The sequence below is a fragment of the Sus scrofa genome, chromosome 15 (genome assembly GCF_054392235.1).
Source record: "Sus scrofa isolate SSC_HxYL_T2T_F1_AM1 chromosome 15, Sscrofa_HxYL_maternal_Yorkshire_Landrace_v2.0, whole genome shotgun sequence".
Classification (NCBI taxonomy): domain Eukaryota; kingdom Metazoa; phylum Chordata; class Mammalia; order Artiodactyla; family Suidae; genus Sus; species Sus scrofa.
In genome coordinates, this window is record NC_139397.1 from 13,559,377 (window position 1) to 13,586,382 (window position 27,006).

The following is a 27,006-nucleotide window of genomic DNA, read 5'->3' on the forward strand; positions in this document are numbered from 1 at the left end:
CCACAATGCATGGAATCCTCTGCATTCACAAATGCTGCATGGAATTGACTGCATTCAATCGGGATGCATTGGGCCTCGCTGCATGGACCCCACTGCATACAATCGGGATCCATTGCGCCACAATGCATGGAATTCTCTGCATTCACTGATGCTGCGTGGAATCCACTGCATTCAATCGGGATGCTTTGGGCCATGCTGCATAAAATCCACTGCATTCAATCATGCTGCATGGAATCCACTGCATTCAATCGGGATGCTTTGGGCCATGCTGCATAAAATCCACTGCATTCAATCATGCTGCATGGAATCCACTGCATTCAATCATGCTTCATAAAATCCACTGCATTCAATAGGGTTCCATTTCTTCACGCTGCATGGAATACACAGCATTCAATCACGCTGCATGGAATCCGCTGCATTCAATCGGGATGCATTTTTCCACGCTATATTGAGTGCACTGCATTCAATCACAATGCATGGAATCCACTGCATTCACTCGGGATCCATTTCACAACGCTGCATGGAATCCACTGCATTGAATCTCGATGCATGGAATCCACTGCATTACATTGGTATCAATTACACAATGCTGCAGGGAATCCACTGCATTCAGTCGGGATCCATTGCAGCATGCTGCATGGATTCCACTGCATTCAACCTGGATACATTGCCCCACGCTGCATGCAATCCTTTTCATTCACTCTGGATGCATTACACAACGCTGCATGGAATCCAGTGCATTCAATCACGCCACAGGGAATCCACTGCATTCAATCAGGATCCATTGGGCCATGCTGCACGGAATCGACTGCATTCAATCAGGATCCATTGGGCCAAGCTGCACGGAATCGACTGCATTCAATCAGGATCCATTGGGCCAAGCTGCATGCAATCCACTGCATTCACCCGGGATGAATTTCACACTGCTGCAAGGAATCAAGTGCATTCACTCACACTGCATGTATTCCACTGCATTCAACCTGGAGACATTGCCCCACGCTGCATGCAATCCACTGCATTCACTCGGTATGCATTCCACAACGCTGCATGGAATCCACTGCATTCAATCATGCTTCATGGAATCCACTGCATTCAGTCGGTATCCATTGGGCCACGCTGCATGGAATCCACTGCATTCACTCGCGATGCATTTCACACTGCTGCATGGAATCGGTTGCATTCAGACACAGTGCATGGACTCTACTGCATTCAATCGGTATCAATTACACCAAGCTGAATGGAATCCACTTCATTCAATCGAGATACATTGCACCACTCTGCATACAATCCACTGCATTCAAACACGCTGCATGGGATACAATGCATTCAATCGGGATGTTTGGGCCATGCTGCATAAAATCCACTGCATACAATCAGGATCCATTGTGCCACAATGCATGGAATCCTCTGCATTCACAAATGCTGCATGGAATTGACTGCATTCAATCGGGATGCATTGGGCCTCGCTGCATGGACCCCACTGCATAAAATCGGGATCCATTGCGCCACAATGCATGGAATTCTCTGCATTCACTGATGCTGCGTGGAATCCACTGCATTCAATCGGGATGCTTTGGGCCATGCTGCATAAAATCCACTGCATTCAATCATGCTGCATGGAATCCACTGCATTCAATCGGGATGCTTTGGGCCATGCTGCATAAAATCCACTGCATTCAATCATGCTGCATGGAATCCACTGCATTCAATCATGCTTCATAAAATCCACTGCATTCAATAGGGTTCCATTTCTTCACGCTGCATGGAATACACAGCATTCAATCACGCTGCATGGAATCCGCTGCATTCAATCGGGATGCATTTTTCCACGCTATATTGAGTGCACTGCATTCAATCACAATGCATGGAATCCACTGCATTCACTCGGGATCCATTTCACAACGCTGCATGGAATCCACTGCATTGAATCTCGATGCATGGAATCCACTGCATTACATTGGTATCAATTACACAATGCTGCAGGGAATCCACTGCATTCAGTCGGGATCCATTGCAGCATGCTGCATGGATTCCACTGCATTCAACCTGGATACATTGCCCCACGCTGCATGCAATCCTTTTCATTCACTCTGGATGCATTACACAACGCTGCATGGAATCCAGTGCATTCAATCACGCCACAGGGAATCCACTGCATTCAATCAGGATCCATTGGGCCATGCTGCACGGAATCGACTGCATTCAATCAGGATCCATTGGGCCAAGCTGCACGGAATCGACTGCATTCAATCAGGATCCATTGGGCCAAGCTGCATGCAATCCACTGCATTCACCCGGGATGAATTTCACACTGCTGCAAGGAATCAAGTGCATTCACTCACACTGCATGTATTCCACTGCATTCAACCTGGAGACATTGCCCCACGCTGCATGCAATCCACTGCATTCACTCGGTATGCATTCCACAATGCTGCATGGAATCCACTGCATTCAATCATGCTTCATGGAATCCACTGCATTCAGTCGGTATCAATTACACCAAGCTGAATGGAATCCACTTCATTCAATCGAGATACATTGCACCACTCTGCATACAATCCACTGCATTCAAACACGCTGCATGGGATACAATGCATTCAATCGGGATGTTTGGGCCATGCTGCATAAAATCCACTGCATACAATCAGGATCCATTGTGCCACAATGCATGGAATCCTCTGCATTCACAAATGCTGCATGGAATTGACTGCATTCAATCGGGATGCATTGGGCCTCGCTGCATGGACCCCACTGCATAAAATCGGGATCCATTGCGCCACAATGCATGGAATTCTCTGCATTCACTGATGCTGCGTGGAATCCACTGCATTCAATCGGGATGCTTTGGGCCATGCTGCATAAAATCCACTGCATTCAATCATGCTGCATGGAATCCACTGCATTCAATCGGGATGCTTTGGGCCATGCTGCATAAAATCCACTGCATTCAATCATGCTGCATGGAATCCACTGCATTCAATCATGCTTCATAAAATCCACTGCATTCAATAGGGTTCCATTTCTTCACGCTGCATGGAATACACAGCATTCAATCACGCTGCATGGAATCCGCTGCATTCAATCGGGATGCATTTTTCCACGCTATATTGAGTGCACTGCATTCAATCACAATGCATGGAATCCACTGCATTCACTCGGGATCCATTTCACAACGCTGCATGGAATCCACTGCATTGAATCTCGATGCATGGAATCCACTGCATTACATTGGTATCAATTACACAATGCTGCAGGGAATCCACTGCATTCAGTCGGGATCCATTGCAGCATGCTGCATGGATTCCACTGCATTCAACCTGGATACATTGCCCCACGCTGCATGCAATCCTTTTCATTCACTCTGGATGCATTACACAACGCTGCATGGAATCCAGTGCATTCAATCACGCCACAGGGAATCCACTGCATTCAATCAGGATCCATTGGGCCATGCTGCACGGAATCGACTGCATTCAATCAGGATCCATTGGGCCAAGCTGCACGGAATCGACTGCATTCAATCAGGATCCATTGGGCCAAGCTGCATGCAATCCACTGCATTCACCCGGGATGAATTTCACACTGCTGCAAGGAATCAAGTGCATTCACTCACACTGCATGTATTCCACTGCATTCAACCTGGAGACATTGCCCCACGCTGCATGCAATCCACTGCATTCACTCGGTATGCATTCCACAATGCTGCATGGAATCCACTGCATTCAATCATGCTTCATGGAATCCACTGCATTCAGTCGGTATCCATTGGGCCAAGCTGAATGGAATCCACTTCATTCAATAGAGATACATTGCACCACTCTGCATACAATCCACTGCATTCAAACACGCTGCATGGGATACACTGCATTCAATCGGGATGTTTGGGCCATGCTGCATAAAATCCACTGCATTCAATCGGGATGCATTGGGCCTCGCTGCATGGACTCCACTGCATACAATAGGGATCCATTGCGCCACAATGCATGGAATCCTCTGCATTCAATGACGCTGCATGGAATCCACTGCATTCAATCGGGATGCTTTAGGCCATGCTGCATAAATTCCACTACATTCAATCATGCTGCATGGACTCCACTGCATTCAATCATGCTGCATAATATCCACTGCATTCAATCATGCTGCATAAAATCCACTGCATTCAGTAGGGTTCCATTTCCTCACGCTGCATGGAATCCACTGCATTCTATCGGGATGCATTTTACCACGCTTCATGGATTACACTGCATTCAATCACGCTGCATGGAATCCACTGCATTCAATCGGGATCCATTGTGCCACAATGCATGGAATCCTCTGCATTCAAAAATGCTGCATGGAATCCACTGCATTCAATCGGGATGCTTTGGGCCATGCTGCATAAAATCCACTGCATTCAATCACGCTGCATGGAATCCACTGCATTCAATCATGCTGCATAAAATCCACTGCATTCAATCATGCTGCATAGAATCAATTGCATTCAATAAGGTTCCATTTCTTCACGCTGCATGGAATCCACTGAATTCAATCACGCTGCATGGAATCCACTGCATTCAATCGGGATGCATTTTACCACGCTGCATGGATTACACTGCAATCAATCACACTGCATCGAATTCACTACATTCAGTCGGGATGATTTGGGCCATGCTCCATATAATGCACAGCATTCAATCGGGATGATTTCGCCTCGCTGCATGGACTCCACTGCATGCAATCAGGATCCATTGCGCCACAATGCATGGAATCCTCTGCATTCAAAAATGCTGCATGGAATTGACTGCATTCAATCGGGATGCATTGGGCCTCACTGCATGGACTCCACTGCATACAATCAGGATCCATTGCGCCACAATGCATGGAATCCTCTGCATTCAATGACGCTGCATGTAATCCACTGCATTCAATCGGGATGCTTTGGGCCATTCTGCATAAAATCCACTGCATTCAATCATGCTGCATGGAATCCACTGCATTCAATCAGGCTGCATACAATCCACTGCATTCAATAGGGTTCCATTTCTTCACGCTGCATGGAATACACGGCATTCAATCACGCTGCATGGAATCCACTGCATTCAATCGGGATGCATTTTACCTCACTGCATGGAGTTCACTGCATTCAATCACAATGCATGGAATCCACTGCATTCAATCGGAATGCATTTTACAACGCTGCATGGATTACACTGCAATCAATCACGCTGCATGGAATCCACTGCATTCAATCGGGATGATTTGGGCCATGCTCCATATAATCCACAGCATTCAATCGGGATGATTTGGCCTCGCTGCATAGACTCCACTGCATACAATCAGGAACCATTGCGCCACAATGCATGGAATCCTCTGCATTCAAAAATGCTGCATGGAATTGAATGCATTCAATCGGGATGCATTGGGCCTCGCTGCATGGACTCCACCTCATATAATCGGGATCGATTGCACCTCAATGCATGGAATCCTCTGCATTCAATGACGCTGCATGGGATCCACGGCATTCAATCGGGATGGTTTGGGCCATGCTGCATAAAATCCACTGCATTCAATCATGCTGCATAAAATCCGCTGCATTCAATAGGGTTCCATTACTTCACGCTGCATGGAATCCGCTGCATTCAATCAAGCTGCATGGAATCCACTGCATTCAATCGGGATGGATTTTACCACGCTGCATGGATTACACTGCATTCAATCACCATGCATGGATTCCACTGCATTCAATCCGGATGTTTTGGGCCATGCTGCATAAAATCCACTGCATTCAATCATGCTGCATGGAATCAACTGCATTCAATCCGGATGCTTTGTGCCATGCTGCCTAAAATACACTGCATTCAATCATGCTGCATGGCATCCACTGCATTCAATCATGCTGCATGGAATCCACTGCATTGAATAAGCTTTCATTTCTTCACGCTGCATGGAATCCACTGCATTCAATCATGCTGCATGGAATCCACTGCATTCAATCATGCTGCATAAAATCCACTGCATTCAATACGGTTCCATTTCCTCACGCTGCATAGAATACACTGCATTCAATCCCGCTGTATGGAATACACTGCCTTCAATCGGGATGCATTTTACCATGCTGCATGGATTACACTGCATTCAATCACAATGCATGGAATCCACTGCATACAATCGGGATGCATTGGCCTCACTGCATGGACTCCACTGCATACAATCGGGACCCATTGCGCCACAATGCATGGAATCCTCTGCATTCAATGACGCTGCATGGAATCCACTGAATTCAATCGGGATGCTTTGGGCCATGCTGCATAAAATCCACTGCATTCAATCACGCTGCATGGAATCCACTGCATTCAATCATGCTGCATAAAATCCACTGCATTCAATCATGCTGCATAAAATCAATTGCATTCAATAAGGTTCCATTTCTTCACGCTGCATGGAATCCACTGAATTCAATCACGCTGCATGGAATCCACTGCATTCAATCGGAATGCATTTTACAACGCTGCATGGATTACACTGCAATCAATCACGCTGCATCGAATCCACTGCATTCAGTCGGGATGATTTGGGCCATGCTCCATATAATCCACAGCATTCAATCAGGATGATTTGGCCTCGCTGCACGGACTCCACTGCATACAATCAGGATCCATTGCGCCACAATGCATGGAATACTCTGCATTCAAAAATGCTGCATGGAATTGACTGCATTCAATCGGGATGCATTGGGCCTCGCTGCATGGACTCCACTGCATACAATCAGGATCCATTTCGCCACAATGCATGGAATCCTCTGCATTCAATGACGCTGCATTGAATCCACTGCATTCAATCGGGATGCTTTGGGACATGCTGCATAAAATCCACTGCATTCAATCATGCTGCATGGAATCCACTGCATTCAATCAGGCTGCATAAAATCCACTGCATTCAATAGGGTTCCATTACTTCACGCTGCATGGAATCCACTGCATTCAATAAGGATGCATTTTACCACGCTGCATGGATTCCACTGATTTCAATCACAATGCCTGGAATCCACTGCATTCAATCGGGAAGCATTGGGCCTCGCTGCATGGACTCCACTGCATACAATCGGGATCCATTGCGCCTCAATGCATGGAATCCCCTGCATTCAATGACGCTGCATGGAATCCACTGCATTCAATCGGGATGCTTTGGGAAATGCTGCATAAAATCCACTGCATTCAATCATGCTGCATGGAATCCACTTCATTCTATCATGCTTCAAGAAATCCACTGCATTCAATAGGGTTCCATTATTTCACGCTGCATGGAATCCACTGAATTCAATCACGCTGCATGGAATACACTGCATTCAATCGGGATGCGTTTTTCCAAGCTATATTGAGTGCACTGCATTCAATCACGCTGCCTGGAATCCACTGCATTCAATCGGGATGATTTGGGCCATGATGCATAAAATCCACTGCATTCAATTGGGATGCATTTGGCCTCACTGCATGGACTCCACTGCACACAATCGGGATCCATTGCGCCTCAATGCATGGAATCCTCTGCATTCAATGACGCTGCATGGAATCCACTGCATTCAATCGGGATGCTTTGGGCCATGCTGCATAAAATCCACTGCATTCAATCATGCTGCATGGACTCCACTGCATTCAATCATGCTGCATAATATCCACTGCATTCAATAGGGTTCCATTTCTTCAGGCTAAATGGAATCCACTGCATTCAATCACACTGCATGGAATCCACTGCATTCAATCGGGATACATTTTACCACGCTGCATGGAGTGCACTGCAATCAATCACAATGCATGGAATCCACTGCATTCAATCGGCATGCTTTGGGCCATGCTGCATAAAATCCACTGCATTCAATCATGCTGCATGGAATCCACTGTATTCATTCACGCTGCAAAAATCCACTGAATTCAATAAGGTTCCATTTCTTCACGCTGCATGGAATCAACTGCATTCAATCACGCTGCATGGAATCCACTGCATTCAATCAGGATGCTTTGGGCCATGCTGCATAATATCCACTGCATTCAATCATACTGCATCGAATCCTCTGCATTCAATCATGCTGCATAAAATCCACTGCATTCAATATGGTTCCATTTCTTCACGCTGCATGGAATCCACTGCATTCAATCGGGATGTTTGGGCCATGCTGCATAAACTCCACTGCATACAATCAGGATCCATTGTGCCACAATGCATGGAATCCTCTGCATTCAAAAATGCTGCATGGAATTGACTGCATTCAATCGGGATGAATTGGGCCTCGCTGCATGGACTCCACTGCATACAATCGGGATCCACTGCGCCACAATGCATGGAATTCTCTGCATTCAATGATGCTGCGTGGAATCCACTGCATTCAATCGGGATGCTTTGGGCCATGCTGCATAAAATCCACTGCATTCAGTCATGCTGCATGGAATCCACTGCATTCAATCATGCTTCATAAAATCCACTGCATTCAATAGGGTTCCATTTCTTCACGCTGCATGGAATCCACTGCATTCAATCACGCTGCATGGAATCCACTGCATTCACTCGGGATCCATTTCACAACGCTGCATGGAATCCACTGCATTGAATCTCGATGCATGGAATCCACTGCATTACATTGGTATCAATTAGACAATGCTGCAGGGAATCCACTGCATTCAGTCGGGATCCATTGCAGCATGCTGCATGGATTCCACTGCATTCAACCTGGATACATTGCCCCACGCTGCATGCAATCCTTTTCATTCACTCTGGATGCATTACACAACGCTGCATGGAATCCAGTGCATTCAATCACGCCACAGGGAATCCACTGCATTCAAGCAGGATCCATTGGGCCAAGCTGCATGCAATCCACTGCATTCACCCGGGATGAATTTCACACTGCTGCAAGGAATCAAGTGCATTCACTCACACTGCATGTATTCCACTGCATTCAACCTGGAGACATTGCCCCACGCTGCATGCAATCCACTGCATTCACTCGGTATGCATTCCACAACACTGCATGGAATCCACTGCATTCAATCATGCTTCATGGAATCCACTGCATTCAGTCGGTATCCATTGGGCCACGCTGCATGGAATCCACTGCCTTCACTCGCGATGCATTTCACACTGCTGCATGGAATCGGTTGCATTCAGACACAGTGCATGGACTCCACTGCATTCAATCGGTATCAATTACACCAAGCTGAATGGAATCCACTTCATTCAATCGAGATACATTGCACCACTCTGCATACAATCCACTGCATTCAAACACGCTGCATGGGATACACTGCATTCAATCGGCATGCTTTGGTCCATGCTGCATAAAATCCACTGCATTCAATCGGGATGCATTGGGCCTCGCTGCATGGACCCCACTGCATACAATCGGGATCCATTGCGCCACAATGCATGGAATCCTCTGCATTCAATGATGCTGCATGGAATCCACTGCATTCAATCGGGATGCTTTAGGCCATGCTGCATAAATTCCACTACATTCAATCATGCTGCATGGAATCCACTGCATTCAATCATGCTGCATAATATCCACTGCATTCAATAGGGTTCCATTACTTCACGCTGCATGGATTACACTGCATTCAATCATGTTGCATGGAATCCACTGCATTCAATCGGGATGCATTTTACCTCGCTGCATGGAGTGCACTTCATTCAATCACCATGCATGGAATCCACTGCATTCAATCGGGATGATTTGGGCCATGCTGCATAAAATCCACTGCATTCAATCGGGATGCATTGGGCCTCACTGCATGGACTCCACTGCATACAATCAGGATCTATTGCGCCACAATGCATGGAATCCTCTGCATTCAATGACGCTGCATGGAATCCACTGCATTCAATCGGGATGCTTTGGGCCATGCTGCATAAAATCCACTGCATTCAATCATGCTGCATGGAATCCACTGCATTCAATCATGCTTCATAAAATCCACTGCATTCAATAGGGTTCCATTTCTTCATGCTGCATGGAATACACGGCATTCAATCACGCTGCATGGAATCCACTGCATTCAATCGGAATGCATTTTACAACGCTGCATGGATTACACTGCAATCAATCACGCTGCATGGAATCCACTGCATTGAATCGGGATGATTTGGGCCATGCTCCATATAATCCACAGCATTCAATCGGGATGATTTGGCCTCGCTGCATAGACTCCACTGCATACAATCAGGATCCATTGCGCCACAATGCATGGAATCCTCTGCATTCAAAAATGCTGCATGGAATTGAATGCATTCAATCGGGATGCATTGGGCCTCGCTGCATGGACTCCACCTCATTTAATCGGGATCGATAGCGCCTCAATGCATGAAATCCTCTGCATTCAATGACGCTGCATGGGATCCACTGCATTCAATCGAGATGGTTTGGGCCATGCTGCATAAAATCCACTGCATTCAATCATGCTGCATAATATCCACTTCATTCAATAGGGTTCCATTACTTCACGCTGCATGGAATCTGCTGCATTCAATCGGGATGGATTTTACCAAGCTGCATGGATTACACTGCATTCAATCACCATGCATGGATTCCACTGCATTCAATCCGGATGTTTTGGGCCATGCTGCATAAAATCCACTGCATTCAATCATGCTGCATGGAATCCACTGCATTCAATCGGGATGCTTTGGGCCATGCTGCATAAAATCCACTGCATTCAATCATGCTGCATGGCATCCACTGCATTCAATCATGCTGCATGGAATCCACTGCATTGAATAAGCTTTCATTTCTTCACGCTGCATGGAATCCACTGCATTCAATCATGCTGCATGGAATCCACTGCATTCAATCATGCTGCATAAAATCCACTGCATTCAATACGGTTCCATTTCCTCACGCTGCATAGAATACACTGCATTCAATCCCGCTGTATGGAATACACTGCCTTCAATCGGGATGCATTTTACCATGCTGCATGGATTACACTGCATTCAATGACACTGCATGGAATCCACTGCATTCAATCGGGATGCTTTGGGCCATGCTGCATAAAATCCACTGCATTCAATCACGCTGCATGGAATCCACTGCATTCAATCATGCTGCATAAAATCCACTGAATTCAATCACGCTGCATGGAATCCACTGCATTCAATCGGGATGCATTTTACCACGCTGCATGGATTACACTGCAATCAATCACGCTGCATGGAATCCACTGCATTCAGTCGGGATGATTTGGACCATGCTCCATATAATCCACAGCATTCAATCGGGATGATTTGGCCTCGCTGCATGGACTCCACTGCATACAATCGGGACCCATTGCGCCACAATGCATGGAATCCTCTGCATTCAATGACGCTGCATGGAATCCACTGCATTCAATCGGGATGCTTTGGGACATGCTGCATAAAATCCACTGCATTCAATCATGCTGCATGGAATCCACTGCATTCAATCATGCTGCATAATATCCACTGCATTAAATAGGGTTCCATTTCTTCAGGCTAAATTGAATCCACTGCATTCAAACACACTGCATGGAATCCACTGCATTCAATCGGCATGCTTTGGCCATGCTGCATAAAATCCACTGCATTCAATCATGCTGCATGGTATCCACTGTATACATTCACGCCGCAAAAATCCACTGAATTCAATAATGTTCCATTTCTTCACGCTGCATGGAATCAACTGCATTCAATCATGCTTCATAAAATCCACTGCATTCAATTGGGATGCATTTTACCAGGCTGAATGGATTACCTGCAGTCAATCACGCTGCATGGAATCCACTGCATTCAATCAGGATGCTTTGGGCCATGCTGCATAATATCCACTGCATTCAATCATACTGCATCGAATCCACTGCATTCAATCATGCTGCATAAAATCCACTGCATTCAATAGGGTTCCATTTCTTCACGCTGCATGGAATCCACTGCATTTTATCGGGATGCATTTTACCACGCTTCATGGATTACACTGCATTCAATCACGCTGCATGGAATCCACTGCATTCAATCGGGATGTTTGGGCCATGCTGCATAAAATCCACTGCATACAATCAGGATCCATTGCGCCACAATGCATGGAATCGTCTGCATTCAAAAATGCTGCATGGAATTGACTGCATTCAATCGGGATGCATTGGGCCTCGCTGCATGGACTCCACTGCATACAATCGGGATCCATTGCGCCACAATGCATGGAATTCTCTGCATTCAATGATGCTGCGTGGAATCCACTGCATTCAATCGGGATGCTTTGGGCCATGCTGCATAAAATCCACTGCATTCAATCATGCTGCATGGAATCCACTGCATTCAATCGGGATGCTTTGGGCCATGCTGCATAAAATCCACTGCATTCAATCATGCTGCATGGAATCCACTGCATTCAATCATGCTTCATAAAATCCACTGCATTCAATAGGGTTCCATTTCTTCACGCTGCATGGAATACACAGCATTCAATCACGCTGCATGGAATCCGCTGCATTCAATCGGGATGCATTTTTCCACGCTATATTGAGTGCACTGCATTCAATCACAATGCATGGAATCCACTGCATTCACTCGGGATCCATTTCACAACGCTGCATGGAATCCACTGCATTGAATCTCGATGCATGGAATCCACTGCATTACATTGGTATCAATTACACAATGCTGCAGGGAATCCACTGCATTCAGTCGGGATCCATTGCAGCATGCTGCATGGATTCCACTGCATTCAACCTGGATACATTGCCCCACGCTGCATGCAATCCTTTTCATTCACTCTGGATGCATTACACAATGCTGCATGGAATCCAGTGCATTCAATCACGCCACAGGGAATCCACTGCATTCAATCAGGATCCATTGGGCCAAGCTGCACGGAATTGACTGCATTCAATCAGGATCCATTGGGCCAAGCTGCATGCAATCCACTGCATTCACCCGGGATGAATTTCACACTGCTGCAAGGAATCAAGTGCATTCACTCACACTGCATGTATTCCACTGCATTCAACCTGGAGACATTGCCCCACGCTGCATGCAATCCACTGCATTCACTCGGTATGCATTCCACAACGCTGCATGGAATCCACTGCATTCAATCATGCTTCATGGAATCCACTGCATTCAGTCGGTATCCATTGGGCCACGCTGCATGGAATCCACTGCATTCACTCGCGATGCATTTCACACTGCTGCATGGAATCGGTTGCATTCAGACACAGTGCATGGACTCCACTGCATTCAATCGGTATCAATTACACCAAGCTGAATGGAATCCACTTCATTCAATCGAGATACATTGCACCACTCTGCATACAATCCACTGCATTCAAACACGCTGCATGGGATACAATGCATTCAATCGGGATGTTTGGGCCATGCTGCATAAAATCCACTGCATACAATCAGGATCCATTGTGCCACAATGCATGGAATCCTCTGCATTCACAAATGCTGCATGGAATTGACTGCATTCAATCGGGATGCATTGGGCCTCGCTGCATGGACCCCACTGCATACAATCGGGATCCATTGCGCCACAATGCATGGAATTCTCTGCATTCACTGATGCTGCGTGGAATCCACTGCATTCAATCGGGATGCTTTGGGCCATGCTGCATAAAATCCACTGCATTCAATCATGCTGCATGGAATCCACTGCATTCAATCGGGATGCTTTGGGCCATGCTGCATAAAATCCACAGCATTCAATCATGCTGCATGGAATCCACTGCATTCAATCATGCTTCATAAAATCCACTGCATTCAATAGGGTTCCATTTCTTCACGCTGCATGGAATACACAGCATTCAATCACGCTGCATGGAATCCGCTGCATTCAATCGGGATGCATTTTTCCACGCTATATTGAGTGCACTGCATTCAATCACAATGCATGGAATCCACTGCATTCACTCGGGATCCATTTCACAACGCTGCATGGAATCCACTGCATTGAATCTCGATGCATGGAATCCACTGCATTACATTGGTATCAATTACACAATGCTGCAGGGAATCCACTGCATTCAGTCGGGATCCATTGCAGCATGCTGCATGGATTCCACTGCATTCAACCTGGATACATTGCCCCACGCTGCATGCAATCCTTTTCATTCACTCTGGATGCATTACACAACGCTGCATGGAATCCAGTGCATTCAATCACGCCACAGGGAATCCACTGCATTCAATCAGGATCCATTGGGCCATGCTGCACGGAATCGACTGCATTCAATCAGGATCCATTGGGCCAAGCTGCACGGAATCGACTGCATTCAATCAGGATCCATTGGGCCAAGCTGCATGCAATCCACTGCATTCACCCGGGATGAATTTCACACTGCTGCAAGGAATCAAGTGCATTCACTCACACTGCATGTATTCCACTGCATTCAACCTGGAGACATTGCCCCACGCTGCATGCAATCCACTGCATTCACTCGGTATGCATTCCACAACGCTGCATGGAATCCACTGCATTCAATCATGCTTCATGGAATCCACTGCATTCAGTCGGTATCCATTGGGCCACGCTGCATGGAATCCACTGCATTCACTCGCGATGCATTTCACACTGCTGCATGGAATCGGTTGCATTCAGACACAGTGCATGGAATCCACTGCATTCAATCGGTATCAATTACACCAAGCTGAATGGAATCCACTTCATTCAATAGAGATACATTGCACCACTCTGCATACAATCCACTGCATTCAAACACGCTGCATGGGATACACTGCATTCAATCGGGATGTTTGGGCCATGCTGCATAAAATCCACTGCATACAATCAGGATCCATTGTGCCACAATGCATGGAATCCTCTGCATTCACAAATGCTGCATGGAATTGACTGCATTCAATCGGGATGCATTGGGCCTCGCTGCATGGACCCCACTGCATACAATCGGGATCCATTGCGCCACAATGCATGGAATTCTCTGCATTCACTGATGCTGCGTGGAATCCACTGCATTCAATCGGGATGCTTTGGGCCATGCTGCATAAAATCCACTGCATTCAATCATGCTGCATGGAATCCACTGCATTCAATCGGGATGCTTTGGGCCATGCTGCATAAAATCCACAGCATTCAATCATGCTGCATGGAATCCACTGCATTCAATCATGCTTCATAAAATCCACTGCATTCAATAGGGTTCCATTTCTTCACGCTGCATGGAATACACAGCATTCAATCACGCTGCATGGAATCCGCTGCATTCAATCGGGATGCATTTTTCCACGCTATATTGAGTGCACTGCATTCAATCACAATGCATGGAATCCACTGCATTCACTCGGGATCCATTTCACAACGCTGCATGGAATCCACTGCATTGAATCTCGATGCATGGAATCCACTGCATTACATTGGTATCAATTACACAATGCTGCAGGGAATCCACTGCATTCAGTCGGGATCCATTGCAGCATGCTGCATGGATTCCACTGCATTCAACCTGGATACATTGCCCCACGCTGCATGCAATCCTTTTCATTCACTCTGGATGCATTACACAACGCTGCATGGAATCCAGTGCATTCAATCACGCCACAGGGAATCCACTGCATTCAATCAGGATCCATTGGGCCATGCTGCACGGAATCGACTGCATTCAATCAGGATCCATTGGGCCAAGCTGCACGGAATCGACTGCATTCAATCAGGATCCATTGGGCCAAGCTGCATGCAATCCACTGCATTCACCCGGGATGAATTTCACACTGCTGCAAGGAATCAAGTGCATTCACTCACACTGCATGTATTCCACTGCATTCAACCTGGAGACATTGCCCCACGCTGCATGCAATCCACTGCATTCACTCGGTATGCATTCCACAATGCTGCATGGAATCCACTGCATTCAATCATGCTTCATGGAATCCACTGCATTCAGTCGGTATCCATTGGGCCACGCTGCATGGAATCCACTGCATTCACTCGCGATGCATTTCACACTGCTGCATGGAATCGGTTGCATTCAGACACAGTGCATGGAATCCACTGCATTCAATCGGTATCAATTACACCAAGCTGAATGGAATCCACTTCATTCAATAGAGATACATTGCACCACTCTGCATACAATCCACTGCATTCAAACACGCTGCATGGGATACACTGCATTCAATCGGGATGTTTGGGCCATGCTGCATAAAATCCACTGCATTCAATCGGGATGCATTGGGCCTCGCTGCATGGACTCCACTGCATACAATAGGGATCCATTGCGCCACAATGCATGGAATCCTCTGCATTCAATGACGCTGCATGGAATCCACTGCATTCAATCGGGATGCTTTAGGCCATGCTGCATAAATTGCACTACATTCAATCATGCTGCATGGACTCCACTGCATTCAATCATGCTGCATAATATCCACTGCATTCAATCATGCTGCATAAAATCCACTGCATTCAGTAGGGTTCCATTTCCTCACGCTGCATGGAATCCACTGCATTCTATCGGGATGCATTTTACCACGCTTCATGGATTACACTGCATTCAATCACGCTGCATGGAATCCACTGCATTCAATCGGGATCCATTGTGCCACAATGCATGGAATCCTCTGCATTCAAAAATGCTGCATGGAATCCACTGCATTCAATCGGGATGCTTTGGGCCATGCTGCATAAAATCCACTGCATTCAATCACGCTGCATGGAATCCACTGCATTCAATCATGCTGCATAAAATCCACTGCATTCAATCATGCTGCATAGAATCAATTGCATTCAATAAGGTTCCATTTCTTCACGCTGCATGGAATCCACTGAATTCAATCACGCTGCATGGAATCCACTGCATTCAATCGGGATGCATTTTACCACGCTGCATGGATTACACTGCAATCAATCACACTGCATCGAATTCACTACATTCAGTCGGGATGATTTGGGCCATGCTCCATATAATGCACAGCATTCAATCGGGATGATTTCGCCTCGCTGCATGGACTCCACTGCATGCAATCAGGATCCATTGCGCCACAATGCATGGAATCCTCTGCATTCAAAAATGCTGCATGGAATTGACTGCATTCAATCGGGATGCATTGGGCCTCGCTGCATGGACTCCACTGCATACAATCAGGATCCATTGCGCCACAATGCATGGAATCCTCTGCATTCAATGACGCTGCATGTAATCCACTGCATTCAATCGGGATGCTTTGGGCCATTCTGCATAAAATCCACTGCATTCAATCATGCTGCATGGAATCCACTGCATTCAATCAGGCTGCATACAATCCACTGCATTCAATAGGGTTCCATTTCTTCACGCTGCATGGAATACACGGCATTCAATCACGCTGCATGGAATCCACTGCATTCAATCGGGATGCATTTTACCTCACTGCATGGAGTTCACTGCATTCAATCACAATGCATGGAATCCACTGCATTCAATCGGAATGCATTTTACAACGCTGCATGGATTACACTGCAATCAATCACGCTGCATGGAATCCACTGCATTCAATCGGGATGATTTGGGCCATGCTACATATAATCCACAGCATTCAATCGGGATGATTTGGCCTCGCTGCATAGACTCCACTGCATACAATCAGGAACCATTGCGCCACAATGCATGGAATCCTCTGCATTCAAAAATGCTGCATGGAATTGAATGCATTCAATCGGGATGCATTGGGCCTCGCTGCATGGACTCCACCTCATATAATCGGGATCGATTGCACCTCAATGCATGGAATCCTCTGCATTCAATGACGCTGCATGGGATCCACGGCATTCAATCGGGATGGTTTGGGCCATGCTGCATAAAATCCACTGCATTCAATCATGCTGCATAAAATCCGCTGCATTCAATAGGGTTCCATTACTTCACGCTGCATGGAATCCGCTGCATTCAATCAAGCTGCATGGAATCCACTGCATTCAATCGGGATGGATTTTACCACGCTGCATGGATTACACTGCATTCAATCACCATGCATGGATTCCACTGCATTCAATCCGGATGTTTTGGGCCATGCTGCATAAAATCCACTGCATTCAATCATGCTGCATGGAATCAACTGCATTCAATCCGGATGCTTTGTGCCATGCTGCCTAAAATACACTGCATTCAATCATGCTGCATGGCATCCACTGCATTCAATCATGCTGCATGGAATCCACTGCATTGAATAAGCTTTCATTTCTTCACGCTGCATGGAATCCACTGCATTCAATCATGCTGCATGGAATCCACTGCATTCAATCATGCTGCATAAAATCCACTGCATTCAATACGGTTCCATTTCCTCACGCTGCATAGAATACACTGCATTCAATCCCGCTGTATGGAATACACTGCCTTCAATCGGGATGCATTTTACCATGCTGCATGGATTACACTGCATTCAATCACAATGCATGGAATCCACTGCATACAATCGGGATGCATTGGCCTCACTGCATGGACTCCACTGCATACAATCGGGACCCATTGCGCCACAATGCATGGAATCCTCTGCATTCAATGACGCTGCATGGAATCCACTGAATTCAATCGGGATGCTTTGGGCCATGCTGCATAAAATCCACTGCATTCAATCACGCTGCATGGAATCCACTGCATTCAATCATGCTGCATAAAATCCACTGCATTCAATCATGCTGCATAAAATCAATTGCATTCAATAAGGTTCCATTTCTTCACGCTGCATGGAATCCACTGAATTCAATCACGCTGCATGGAATCCACTGCATTCAATCGGAATGCATTTTACAACGCTGCATGGATTACACTGCAATCAATCACGCTGCATCGAATCCACTGCATTCAGTCGGGATGATTTGGGCCATGCTCCATATAATCCACAGCATTCAATCAGGATGATTTGGCCTTGCTGCACGGACTCCACTGCATACAATCAGGATCCATTGCGCCACAATGCATGGAATACTCTGCATTCAAAAATGCTGCATGGAATTGACTGCATTCAATCGGGATGCATTGGGCCTCGCTGCATGGACTCCACTGCATACAATCAGGATCCATTTCGCCACAATGCATGGAATCCTCTGCATTCAATGACGCTGCATTGAATCCACTGCATTCAATCGGGATGCTTTGGGACATGCTGCATAAAATCCACTGCATTCAATCATGCTGCATGGAATCCACTGCATTCAATCAGGCTGCATAAAATCCACTGCATTCAATAGGGTTCCATTACTTCACGCTGCATGGAATCCACTGCATTCAATAAGGATGCATTTTACCACGCTGCATGGATTCCACTGATTTCAATCACAATGCCTGGAATCCACTGCATTCAATCGGGAAGCATTGGGCCTCGCTGCATGGACTCCACTGCATACAATCGGGATCCATTGCGCCTCAATGCATGGAATTCTCTGCATTCAATGATGCTGCGTGGAATCCACTGCATTCAATCGGGATGCTTTGGGCCATGCTGCATAAAATCCACTGCATTCAGTCATGCTGCATGGAATCCACTGCATTCAATCATGCTTCATAAAATCCACTGCATTCAATAGGGTTCCATTTCTTCACGCTGCATGGAATCCACTGCATTCAATCACGCTGCATGGAATCCACTGCATTCACTCGGGATCCATTTCACAACGCTGCATGGAATCCACTGCATTGAATCTCGATGCATGGAATCCACTGCATTACATTGGTATCAATTACACAATGCTGCAGGGAATCCACTGCATTCAGTCGGGATCCATTGCAGCATGCTGCATGGATTCCACTGCATTCAACCTGGATACATTGCCCCACGCTGCATGCAATCCTTTTCATTCACTCTGGATGCATTACACAACGCTGCATGGAATCCAGTGCATTCAATCACGCCACAGGGAATCCACTGCATTCAATCAGGATCCATTGGGCCAAGCTGCATGCAATCCACTGCATTCAAGCAGGATCCATTGGGCCAAGCTGCATGCAATCCACTGCATTCACCCGGGATGAATTTCACACTGCTGCAAGGAATCAAGTGCATTCACTCACACTGCATGTATTCCACTGCATTCAACCTGGAGACATTGCCCCACGCTGCATGCAATCCACTGCATTCACTCGGTATGCATTCCACAACGCTGCATGGAATCCACTGCATTCAATCATGCTTCATGGAATCCACTGCATTCAGTCGGTATCCATTGGGCCACGCTGCATGGAATCCACTGCATTCACTCGCGATGCATTTCACACTGCTGCATGGAATCGGTTGCATTCAGACACAGTGCATGGACTCCACTGCATTCAATCGGTATCAATTACACCAAGCTGAATGGAATCCACTTCATTCAATCGAGATACATTGCACCACTCTGCATACAATCCACTGCATTCAAACACGCTGCATGGGATACACTGCATTCAATCGGCATGCTTTGGTCCATGCTGCATAAAATCCACTGCATTCAATCGGGATGCATTGGGCCTCGCTGCATGGACCCCACTGCATACAATCGGGATCCATTGCGCCACAATGCATGGAATCCTCTGCATTCAATGATGCTGCATGGAATCCACTGCATTCAATCGGGATGCTTTAGGCCATGCTGCATAAATTCCACTACATTCAATCATGCTGCATGGAATCCACTGCATTCAATCATGCTGCATAATATCCACTGCATTCAATAGGGTTCCATTACTTCACGCTGCATGGATTACACTGCATTCAATCATGTTGCATGGAATCCACTGCATTCAATCGGGATGCATTTTACCTCGCTGCATGGAGTGCACTTCATTCAATCACCATGCATGGAATCCACTGCATTCAATCGGGATGATTTGGGCCATGCTGCATAAAATCCACTGCATTCAATCGGGATGCATTGGGCCTCACTGCATGGACTCCACTGCATACAATCAGGATCTATTGCGCCACAATGCATGGAATCCTCTGCATTCAATGACGCTGCATGGAATCCACTGCATTCAATCGGGATGCTTTGGGCCATGCTGCATAAAATCCACTGCATTCAATCATGCTGCATGGAATCCACTGCATTCAATCATGCTTCATAAAATCCACTGCATTCAATAGGGTTCCATTTCTTCATGCTGCATGGAATACACGGCATTCAATCACGCTGCATGGAATCCACTGCATTCAATCGGAATGCATTTTACAACGCTGCATGGATTACACTGCAATCAATCACGCTGCATGGAATCCACTGCATTGAATCGGGATGATTTGGGCCATGCTCCATATAATCCACAGCATTCAATCGGGATGATTTGGCCTCGCTGCATAGACTCCACTGCATACAATCAGGATCCATTGCGCCACAATGCATGGAATCCTCTGCATTCAAAAATGCTGCATGGAATTGAATGCATTCAATCGGGATGCATTGGGCCTCGCTGCATGGACTCCACCTCATTTAATCGGGATCGATAGCGCCTCAATGCATGAAATCCTCTGCATTCAATGACGCTGCATGGGATCCACTGCATTCAATCGGGATGGTTTGGGCCATGCTGCATAAAATCCACTGCATTCAATCATGCTTCATAATATCCACTTCATTCAATAGGGTTCCATTACTTCACGCTGCATGGAATCTGCTGCATTCAATCGGGATGGATTTTACCAAGCTGCATGGATTACACTGCATTCAATCACCATGCATGGATTCCACTGCATTCAATCCGGATGTTTTGGGCCATGCTGCATAAAATCCACTGCAGTCAATCATGCTGCATGGAATCCACTGCATTCAATCGGGATGCTTTGGGCCATGCTGCATAAAATCCACTGCATTCAATCATGCTGCATGGCATCCACTGCATTCAATCATGCTGCATGGAATCCACTGCATTGAATAAGCTTTCATTTCTTCACGCTGCATGGAATCCACTGCATTCAATCGGGATGCGTTTTTCCAAGCTATATGGAGTGCACTGCATTCAATCACGCTGCATGGAATCCACGGCATTCAATGGGATGATTTGGGCCATGCTGCATAAAATCCACTTCATTCAATTGGGATGCATTTGGCCTCACTGCATGGACTCCACTGCATACAATCGGGATCCATTGCGCCAAAATAAATGGAATCCTCTGCATTCAATGATGCTGCATGGAATCCACTGCATTGAATCGGGATGATTTGGGCCATGCTCCATATAATCCACAGCATTCAATCGGGATGATTTGGCCTCGCTGCATAGACTCCACTGCATACAATCAGGATCCATTGCGCCACAATGCATGGAATCCTCTGCATTCAAAAATGCTGCATGGAATTGAATGCATTCAATCGGGATGCATTGGGCCTCGCTGCATGGACTCCACCTCATTTAATCGGGATCGATAGCGCCTCAATGCATGAAATCCTCTGCATTCAATGACGCTGCATGGGATCCACTGCATTCAATCGGGATGGTTTGGGCCATGCTGCATAAAATCCACTGCATTCAATCATGCTGCATAATATCCACTTCATTCAATAGGGTTCCATTACTTCACGCTGCATGGAATCTGCTGCATTCAATCGGGATGGATTTTACCAAGCTGCATGGATTACACTGCATTCAATCACCATGCATGGATTCCACTGCATTCAATCCGGATGTTTTGGGCCATGCTGCATAAAATCCACTGCATTCAATCATGCTGCATGGAATCCACTGCATTCAATCGGGATGCTTTGGGCCATGCTGCATAAAATCCACTGCATTCAATCATGCTGCATGGCATCCACTGCATTCAATCATGCTGCATGGAATCCACTGCATTGAATAAGCTTTCATTTCTTCACGCTGCATGGAATCCACTGCATTCAATCGGGATGCGTTTTTCCAAGCTATATGGAGTGCACTGCATTCAATCACGCTGCATGGAATCCACGGCATTCAATGGGATGATTTGGGCCATGCTGCATAAAATCCACTTCATTCAATTGGGATGCATTTGGCCTCACTGCATGGACTCCACTGCATACAATCGGGATCCATTGCGCCACAATGCATGGAATTCTCTGCATTCACTGATGCTGCGTGGAATCCACTGCATTCAATCGGGATACATTGCACCACTCTGCATACAATCCACTGCATTCAAACACGCTGCATGCGATACAATGCATTCAATCGGGATGTTTGGGCCATGCTGCATAAAATCCACTGCATACAATCAGGATCCATTGTGCCACAATGCATGGAATCCTCTGCATTCACAAATGCTGCATGGAATTGACTGCATTCAATCGGGATGCATTGGGCCTCGCTGCATGGACCCCACTGCATACAATCGGGATCCATTGCGCCACAATGCATGGAATTCTCTGCATTCACTGATGCTGCGTGGAATCCACTGCATTCAATCGGGATGCTTTGGGCCATGCTGCATAAAATCCACTGCATTCAATCATGCTGCATGGAATCCACTGCATTCAATCGGGATGCTTTGGGCCATGCTGCATAAAATCCACTGCATTCAATCATGCTGCATGGAATCCACTGCATTCAATCATGCTTCATAAAATCCACTGCATTCAATAGGGTTCCATTTCTTCACGCTGCATGGAATACACAGCATTCAATCACGCTGCATGGAATCCGCTTCATTCAATCGGGATGCATTTTTCCACGCTATATTGAGTGCACTGCATTCAATCACAATGCATGGAATCCACTGCATTCACTCGGGATCCATTTCACAACGCTGCATGGAATCCACTGCATTGAATCTCGATGCATGGAATCCACTGCATTACATTGGTATCAATTACACAATGCTGCAGGGAATCCACTGCATTCAGTCGGGATCCATTGCAGCATGCTGCATGGATTCCACTGCATTCAACCTGGATACATTGCCCCACGCTGCATGCAATCCTTTTCATTCACTCTGGATGCATTACACAACGCTGCATGGAATCCAGTGCATTCAATCACGCCACAGGGAATCCACTGCATTCAATCAGGATCCATTGGGCCATGCTGCACGGAATCGACTGCATTCAATCAGGATCCATTGGGCCAAGCTGCACGGAATCGACTGCATTCAATCAGGATCCATTGGGCCAAGCTGCATGCAATCCACTGCATTCACCCGGGATGAATTTCACACTGCTGCAAGGAATCAAGTGCATTCACTCACACTGCATGTATTCCACTGCATTCAACCTGGAGACATTGCCCCACGCTGCATGCAATCCACTGCATTCACTCGGTATGCATTCCACAATGCTGCATGGAATCCACTGCATTCAATCATGCTTCATGGAATCCACTGCATTCAGTCGGTATCCATTGGGCCAAGCTGAATGGAATCCACTTCATTCAATAGAGATACATTGCACCACTCTGCATACAATCCACTGCATTCAAACACGCTGCATGGGATACACTGCATTCAATCGGGATGTTTGGGCCATGCTGCATAAAATCCACTGCATTCAATCGGGATGCATTGGGCCTCGCTGCATGGACTCCACTGCATACAATAGGGATCCATTGCGCCACAATGCATGGAATCCTCTGCATTCAATGACGCTGCATGGAATCCACTGCATTCAATCGGGATGCTTTAGGCCATGCAGCATAAATTCCACTACATTCAATCATGCTGCATGGACTCCACTGCATTCAATCATGCTGCATAATATCCACTGCATTCAATCATGCTGCATAAAATCCACTGCATTCAGTAGGGTTCCATTTCCTCACGCTGCATGGAATCCACTGCATTCTATCGGGATGCATTTTACCACGCTTCATGGATTACACTGCATTCAATCACGCTGCATGGAATCCACTGCATTCAATCGGGATCCATTGTGCCACAATGCATGGAATCCTCTGCATTCAAAAATGCTGCATGGAATCCACTGCATTCAATCGGGATGCTTTGGGCCATGCTGCATAAAATCCACTGCATTCAATCACGCTGCATGGAATCCACTGCATTCAATCATGCTGCATAAAATCCACTGCATTCAATCATGCTGCATAGAATCAATTGCATTCAATAAGGTTCCATTTCTTCACGCTGCATGGAATCCACTGAATTCAATCACGCTGCATGGAATCCACTGCATTCAATCGGGATGCATTTTACCACGCTGCATGGACTACACTGCAATCAATCACACTGCATCGAATTCACTACATTCAGTCGGGATGATTTGGGCCATGCTCCATATAATGCACAGCATTCAATCGGGATGATTTCGCCTCGCTGCATGGACTCCACTGCATGCAATCAGGATCCATTGCGCCACAATGCATGGAATCCTCTGCATTCAAAAATGCTGCATGGAATTGACTGCATTCAATCGGGATGCATTGGGCCTCACTGCATGGACTCCACTGCATACAATCAGGATCCATTGCGCCACAATGCATGGAATCCTCTGCATTCAATGACGCTGCATGTAATCCACTGCATTCAATCGGGATGCTTTGGGCCATTCTGCATAAAATCCACTGCATTCAATCATGCTGCATGGAATCCACTGCATTCAATCAGGCTGCATACAATCCACTGCATTCAATAGGGTTCCATTTCTTCACGCTGCATGGAATACACGGCATTCAATCACGCTGCATGGAATCCACTGCATTCAATCGGGATGCATTTTACCTCACTGCATGGAGTTCACTGCATTCAATCACAATGCATGGAATCCACTGCATTCAATCGGAATGCATTTTACAACGCTGCATGGATTACACTGCAATCAATCACGCTGCATGGAATCCACTGCATTCAGTCGGGATGATTTGGGCCATGCTCCATATAATCCACAGCATTCAATCGGGATGATTTGGCCTCGCTGCATAGACGCCACTGCATACAATCAGGAACCATTGCGCCACAATGCATGGAATCCTCTGCATTCAAAAATGCTGCATGGAATTGAATGCATTCAATCGGGATGCATTGGGCCTCGCTGCATGGACTCCACCTCATATAATCGGGATCGATTGCACCTCAATGCATGGAATCCTCTGCATTCAATGACGCTGCATGGGATCCACGGCATTCAATCGGGATGGTTTGGGCCATGCTGCATAAAATCCACTGCATTCAATCATGCTGCATAAAATCCGCTGCATTCAATAGGGTTCCATTACTTCACGCTGCATGGAATCCGCTGCATTCAATCAAGCTGCATGGAATCCACTGCATTCAATCGGGATGGATTTTACCACGCTGCATGGATTACACTGCATTCAATCACCATGCATGGATTCCACTGCATTCAATCCGGATGTTTTGGGCCATGCTGCATAAAATCCACTGCATTCAATCATGCTGCATGGAATCAACTGCATTCAATCCGGATGCTTTGTGCCATGCTGCCTAAAATACACTGCATTCAATCATGCTGCATGACATCCACTGCATTCAATCATGCTGCATGGAATCCACTGCATTGAATAAGCTTTCATTTCTTCACGCTGCATGGAATCCACTGCATTCAATCATGCTGCATGGAATCCACTGCATTCAATCATGCTGCATAAAATCCACTGCATTCAATACGGTTCCATTTCCTCACGCTGCATAGAATACACTGCATTCAATCCCGCTGTATGGAATACACTGCCTTCAATCGGGATGCATTTTACCATGCTGCATGGATTACACTGCATTCAATCACAATGCATGGAATCCACTGCATACAATCGGGATGCATTGGCCTCACTGCATGGACTCCACTGCATACAATCGGGACCCATTGCGCCACAATGCATGGAATCCTCTGCATTCAATGACGCTGCATGGAATCCACTGAATTCAATCGGGATGCTTTGGGCCATGCTGCATAAAATCCACTGCATTCAATCACGCTGCATGGAATCCACTGCATTCAATCATGCTGCATAAAATCCACTGCATTCAATCATGCTGCATAAAATCAATTGCATTCAATAAGGTTCCATTTCTTCACGCTGCATGGAATCCACTGAATTCAATCACGCTGCATGGAATCCACTGCATTCAATCGGAATGCATTTTACAACGCTGCATGGATTACACTGCAATCAATCACGC